Genomic DNA, 7826 nt, shown 5'->3' on the forward strand with positions numbered 1-7826 from the left:
GTTTATTTGATAAAAAGTTGTTTTGAAATGGCCGAGATATCCCAAACAGATATCTCAAACAGAGCGATCACTTTTTGTTACAAACGCTTTGTCTTACTTTGTTTTTGATGTCTCAGGCCTGCCAAACCCAATTTTCATCAAATAAAGTTTGAATCCCTCGTAAAATGGTATGCTCTGTAATACACATATTTCATAAGTGGTTTCTTGGTATCTCGCAAAAAGTTGGAAGCCTTATCCTCATCTTCACTAATACTCATACTTGCCAACTAGTAAGATTTTATCAGATTCATAAAGATTTTTTACGTTAAAAATAGCAAAATCAGATTTTCTGTCAGAGAAATCAGATTTGTAAAAAATATTTATATGTACCTTTCATGTGTATTTTCTGAAGATTTGACCGAAAGTAAGATTTTTAACTTCAGTTTGCATATAAAATAAGATTTTTGCAATCCACGAGTAAGATATTTCATCTTGAAATGTTGGCAGGTATGAATACTATATCATCCCTTTTTGTACAGGAGATGGAAATTGTTAGTGCCACAGTGAGAGAGAGCTTGATAAACCTCTGCCACCAATGGCAATTCTGTGCGGAATCACTGTAAACAAATGAGTCCTGATTTGGGAAGTTTGCCTCATCCACTGTCTGGAAAAATTAATAAATTCTGGTCCTGTCAGGGCTGATGTCCCCTTTATGGCCGATACCCTGGCCCTGCACTCCAAAACATTGACCTCATTAGCACAACGAGCGAGCATGAAGATTGTATGTGTATTTGGCAAGTCTGAGCAATACATGTGTCCAATGGTGCAAGGATCTTGCAAAATAGTACACTATAAAGTTCGCAGCTATACCTGGATGGCCGTGGCCTAATTACTAAAAATGGTCCCAAGTGACCCAATTTTTTTCTGCCTGAATTGATTGTTTATTGCATTATCAATCATCACAATTTATGTGTGTATGTGTGTGTGTGTGTGGGGGGGGGGGGGGGGGAGGGGGGAGGGATGGTTGTTAATTTTTTTTTTCCTAGAAAGTCTTTTTTTTTTTTTACATTTCACCAAAGCAACATATTCACACACATAAGTCACACCCACATGCACAAATGCAAACACACAATTATGCCTAAACACACACACACACAAACGCAACCGAGCACACAAATAATAACGTGGTGGCGCGTGTTTTGGGACATGTAGGCCAGAGATTAAATAAGGAGACACAGAAAGGTGACGGCATAAAGTTATTTCCACTTGTAATTTATTGACAATAGTGGAAAAAAAAAAGTTGAAGGGAAAAAGTTGTATCACACAAAGCAAAACTGAAGTGGATAATTGAAATCACGTCAAAACACCCGCAAAACTGTTCCAAGAGAAGAGAGCACACTAGGAGACATACAGAAAAAAACAACAAAAGTTCATGGAGAAACGGGATTGTGTGAGACTCAGAGAAGAATTCAATGTCAACATACAAGATCAGAAACCATATTTAGATTTCTCCAACCTATCAATGGCTGTACTGATGAAACAATAAATACAAGCTTGTTTCTCTTTTGCGTTATTTCCTAGTGCAGCGTGCATTACATGAATAAGTCAAATTCCAAGCACTAAACTAATGTGCTTCTACATTTTTTTTTTCCGTCTGTCATGAACATGTCATAAAATATACTTGCCACTATTCTACTTGTCCTATTTTTTTAATTAATTGAAATACAATGTTTTATTTAGATAAATTTGAAGTATATATGTGCTTGTGTTGTGGTCTATTTACAGATTTGTCAGTGCGAGATTTTTTTCTTTCGTTTTGTTTTTTGTATTTTGCAGCACGTTGGTTTGCGTGAAGACTACTGCCATTGGGCAATTTTTGGAAATGAATCGTCTGAATCTGTATCTCTGCTGCATTGAATCTTGGGAGCAGCGACACTGACATTTCTCAGACAGCGCAGAGAGAAGAAAATCGTCCAATTTAAAACAGCCTACCATTTACAATCCTACACACTGCCGTCATTCCTTTGTATAATTAATATGTTCACATACATACACAAGTCTGGTATTGTCAGTTTGTTGGTATCATACTTCCCTCCTGCTAATCTGTGTCTATACATTGGAAAAAAGAAAGAAATGTCTGCTTACCATTGCTTTTAGTAACATCCAAATATATATTCATCAAATACATTCCCACTCTGAATTGGCTATACAGGAGTGATCCTAAGTATATCAGCTTAATACATATCCTATCGTAGAAAAAGTTTTACATTTCAAAGTCAAATATGTATACATGGTACACGTACAATAAACATCTTGATTACCCATCCACATATTATTATTTTCTGTCCTATTTCTGTTTGAAAACTGCTAAACTTGCTATAGATACGGTAGGCCGCGTCAGAGACAGGAATTTCAGAAGATGCAGCTACGATTCTGCTAGCTATGCCTCGATCACAAGACTAGCAGAGTTTGATTTTATTTTTTTCTTTTCAGAGACTAATCAGTTCTAAGGAAGTTGATACAAAATGAGAGCTGTAGAGTAATCATTATTGCTCAGCCTGGTTTCATGGAGAGTCTAACAGTTAAACTGCAAATTTTCCTAGCCAACAAGCCCAAAGAAAAAGCATTCAGAAAATAAAAGGCAATCATCTTCACTTTTGACATTTTTTTTCACTCTTTGGCTAAAGTAGTCATAATGGGTGGTATCCCTAGGAAAGCAAATTTGACATTGCATCACAAAACCAACACATAGTGACTGGAAGAGACTTTTGAGTCTAGGTCAAGAAGGCATACTTGGTCTTAAAAATAACTCGTAACTTATCCAGACTGGACAGATGTCGACCTGCTTAGTTTTACAACAAAGAAAGTCCAAACTACTAGAAAGTTTCTGAGAGGACTTGAAGTCCAGGGTTTTACTGAAGCCTACTTTCTTATGCATTGGGGAGAAAAGGGATTTAGAATTATATGCTAGTGATTTACGGCTGTATTACCATAGGGATTATCAGATGAGCCTGAATCCTTAAGTACTTGTTAAGCACAGTCTATTCATGATTATATCAAAGCGTCAGAGCTACTACTGATTATTTTACTTAAGTCTTTGTGAGTTTTAATTGACACTTCAATGCGCCATGATAGAAAACAAGGAGGAAAAAGTTCAACCCTAAAACATGGCATTGTAGAACAGTGACTAGTGAAAAACACTTTGTAGATAATTCCATGTTTCGGAACATCAGATAAGAGTAAGGAAGGGTTATTCTTAAAGAAAAAACAACTGAAAACTAAAACAAAAAGGGACATTGGAAAATGGACACTGTTGACCTGAAGTATGGCCATTCTCAAGCCAACTTGAAAATCAACCTTTGTCACTTTTTGTGGGTTTTGTGATGCACGGTCACTATTACGGTTGTAAAGTAAAAAAGGCATGATAGCTTCTTTACTGAACACGACCGATGAATTTGAAAAAAGCATCACTTGCAATGAATCATAAATGACATTACACACACTAAAAAGTAATGAAACTGTACATTATGTGTACTATTGACCAAAGCCCTTGCATACTTTCACACATCCATCATTTATCGTGCTTAGATCAGCTTTATCGAAATGATGAGAACATCAAGATGTGAAAACAAGTCACAACAGGCGAGTGTCAATATATATACCCCTTGTAAAGTTAGACAATAATTATCTGACCCGGGTTGCCACCCCACCCAGTTCCCCATAATTTTACAAGAGCATGTTGCTGCAACTTACAAGCCAGAAAATAACCCAAAAGGATCTTGTTTCGCGGCATCATACACTCGCAAATACCGGGATAAGCAACCAGAAATGGCACACCCGTTCTGCATACCAGCCACGAATGTGGGGGGGGGGGGGGGGGGGAGAAAAATTAGAAAAAGCCAAAGTACCACCCTATAAGGCATAGGGCACATCTGTTACTACTGCTGTCAACGGTCTTAATGGTTTGGCTGATGTGTTCAGTGAGAGATAACTTGTTATTGTTTGCCTCCTTTCTCTCTTACTTTGTTCATGGAGACATACTGCAGCGTAATTGTGAGGTGCATTTCACGGACTTATCGTGAGCATTATCATTTGGGAAACTTCATCTACCAAAGACCCCATTTTGTTCTACTGCATGGCTACTTTTGACGCAGATTCCCCAAGCATGTACTAGCGATAATGATGTTACAGTTTGAAACGCAACGGAGCTGCGAATGGAGAGGACGCCATGCTGCATGCGAAAGATAACATCTGAAGGTACTAATAATGCAGAGCTACCAAACATTCATGAAGTGATTAATGAATGAACGAATTAATCTATCAATCTGCACTTCTGCCATAGTGGTGGCTGTAACTGCTTCACTGGAGTACAACAATGTTGGACCTAGAAGCAGCTAGTACATGTACTTCCACAACTGCACCGAGTGTCCAAACTTGCTACTGGCTGAGCCGAAAAAGAAAAAAAAAGCTGTTGGCGAATGCATAAAAAAGAACAACCTGGAAAAAAAAAAGATGAATAAATAAGAATACCATAATATCCCTCGGTTGAGATGGCTGAACAGAGGTAGTAATTTGTACACCAGCCCTTCTCATGTCCACTAAAAAAACAAGAACACTTTGTGCTCTCACCAATTTACATTTAGTACATGCTGTCGGAAGAGAGAAAAGCACACGTTGCTTCCCACGTGATTTTCCAAAAATGATCTTACATATGGAAAAATTAAACAAGGATAACCTGAACATGTTTCAACAAACAAACAAAGAAAAAAAAAAAACAGGTCAGATGAAACATGCCTCTGGCATACTTGTCATTGGATACAACATGAAACACATAAAGTAAGTATGAGTAGTGAACATATCATATCACTGCAATTCAAATAGATACAGTACCAAAACATTTTACCCTTAAATTGCAACTACAACATTCTGGATGTGTTCCTGAAAACAAATCCAGAGTCCGCAACATAGTTGATATTAATTTCCACAGTGTTCAGGTTGTTTTCGTGAGACCCCCTCACATCTCTTCGAAATGTTTTCTGTGCGTGTCAGAATGTGACTTCTCGTAGGTTTATCTTGTCAATTCCATCACCAAAAAGAAAAAAAGGAAAAAAATTCCAGTACATACTCTTGGTCTGGCCATGCTCTTGATGCAGCTTTATAACTAGATTGGACTGTGATCACTGGATGCTGTGCAATTTTCGTTTTTCTAAAGACCAGAATGATAACCCTTGTCAAAAGCTGCTGTTGTTTCTCACTGGAAGATGCCTGAAGTGCGTAAGCAAAATATCTAGATTCATTGCATGCTTATCATGATTCAACATTGTGTTGCTTAAAGCTCAGACAGAAATGCTTGCTTTTTTCCCTTTGGTAAACAGAGGAGCTGATGTACTTAGGCATAAACTCGGCTTTATGTCAGAGATTGTTGATAATATGAAACTCGGTGAAATGGTCAAATTACAAATCATTAGGGGTCATTGGTGATTGTGGTGGGTGATAATTTCTCAGCGCTTTTTCCCCATATTCATGGAATGCATCCAATAAGTGTGTTTTCTGTACAATGAAAAGAAAGAAAATACATCCTATTTTTTAAATTTTTTATCAAGGCTTCTAAACTCTACACAAGCAACTGCTTGACGCAGTTGGCACGTGTGTATCGTTCATCTTTGCCTTATGATTTTCCTTTCATCGCTCTCATCCTGCAAATTTTCACTGAAATTTTTGAATATTTTTATCAAACAGAAAGTAACACTCCGACTTGCCTAAACTTTCACGTCATCCCTAGTGCCTGGGATTGTATGTACATTTGATGCATGGGAATACAGCTATTTACACAATGCACGTACACATATGCACACACACACACACACACACGCACAAAAAAAAAAATACAAATCAATCATGTACGATCCGCTCATTGTTTCCCCACAAAAAATATAACGAAAGAAATGTCAATTATGAGGGAAATTCACACAAGAATTGGACAATCTTCCAGTGCACACGACATGAACAGAATAGTCTGGTAATAATTACAGTCCAATATGGAAAAGAAAAAAATAACAGAAGTATTGACAATGTATAAGTTACATAGTATATCACTATTTTTCATGTGGTACGTTATAAGAGTATAAATCACTAGAAATATCTTTCATCCAACTGCCATTATTAGACCAGATAATCACATTTTTTTTTGAAAAAAAAAATGCAAATACATTGTATGTCAACATCCAACCAAAGTATATTGTGGTGTTAAAGGGCAAGAGCCAGTTTGGACAGTGCAATAACTTGACATGCTTTCTCCTTCCTTGCAAACTCTTTGGATGTATATAGAAAAGACAAAACACTCCTCACATATTTTCAAGTGAGGCCAGTCGATAGCAATTCCACACTTCTCTTTAAATCACGGTACGCTTTGAGCAGCACACATCACGAAAACCCTGAATATGGCAGTTGCCTGGTACAGAAAGCACTACCATGTTTGTACATTCAACTGCTGGAAATCTAAAGATTATGTTGGCATACTCACTAAAAAAGAAAAGAAAAAAAAATTGCACTTCAAAGAAAAATGTTAGACCCACCTACAAAGGCTGAATACTTAAAATATTCCAATATGATAAATAACAATATATTATGTCAATAAATAATTGATGAAACTGCATTTACACTGGCATTAATACTTATATTGCAAACCAAGCACTGAAAATTTGGTACTGATATAATTTTTTTTTTTTCTGTTGGACTATTAAGAACAGTCCATAGTTACAGAAAATAAAACATCCAACTTTGATACCTGAAGTCACTTATTTGTCCACCATAACTCCCCAAAAGTGATTGTCATACATTTGGCAGGAAAAGGGTTAATATATTAAATGTAAATCTAAATTGAAACACATGTTGATCCAAACACTGTGGGTTTACTATGTCACTCTGTAAGGACAATATGATGAGGGTCAACAAATTGCTTGTAGTAATGCTGCGGACCATCCTGTCCATTCTTGGTGTTTGTTTGTTTGTTTTTCAGGTTTGCATTTTTGTTACCTCTGCTAAGGAGGTTACGTTTTTGCCGGTACTGGTTTGTTTGTTCGTCTGTTTGCATGATAATTTAAGCTGGTTTATTTGTCTGTTTGTTTGTTTTGTTTTTTTTTTGCATATTAACTCACAAATTTATGGACAAATTGGGATGAAATGTTCAAAATCATTTGATAGTGACAAAAGGAATCAGATGAATAAATTGTGGCAGTGATCCAGATCATGGTCTAGATCCAGAATTTTTTCTGGGTCAAAATGGGGAAGGGACTGTTTATCACGACATTCCTTGATTGATGCCCCGAAACACAGTGTGTAGTTCCTTTCTGAATTGCCATGGCAACATCTGTTGCAAATCGTGGACGACCGCAACAATCTTTACTGAGATGGTTTCTGCGCCAAAGAACGTATGATTATGGTGGTGTAGACATGAACAACAGTAGGGGTTGCCTTTTCTGTAAGAATACTTCTAAAGCCACATATGATACCTTTCCCTAAAGAGTTAATTGAATGGAGCGCAGGCTTTTGAAAAGTAAGGTGACCCTGTTGGCAGTATTTATTTATTAAATGATGTAAAGTTAAAAAGTACACGGTGCAGAGAAAAGTGAAAATACACATGAATCTAGCAACTTGTGTCTCTGTTATTTCCATGGTACACAATGGCTGAACACAGAAATGTCTGCATTATTCCCTATGAACACATGCCTTGTGGATTTTTACTTTGTCCCCATATTCCTTCTACTGTTGGTGCATTAGCTTTCATGCGTACTTGTTCATGCATTCCCAGCTGTATTAGCAAAACACAGGTAAAAATTGTTCCACTT

Source organism: Diadema setosum, chromosome 1 (genome assembly GCF_964275005.1).
Source record: "Diadema setosum chromosome 1, eeDiaSeto1, whole genome shotgun sequence".
Taxonomy (NCBI): domain Eukaryota; kingdom Metazoa; phylum Echinodermata; class Echinoidea; order Diadematoida; family Diadematidae; genus Diadema; species Diadema setosum.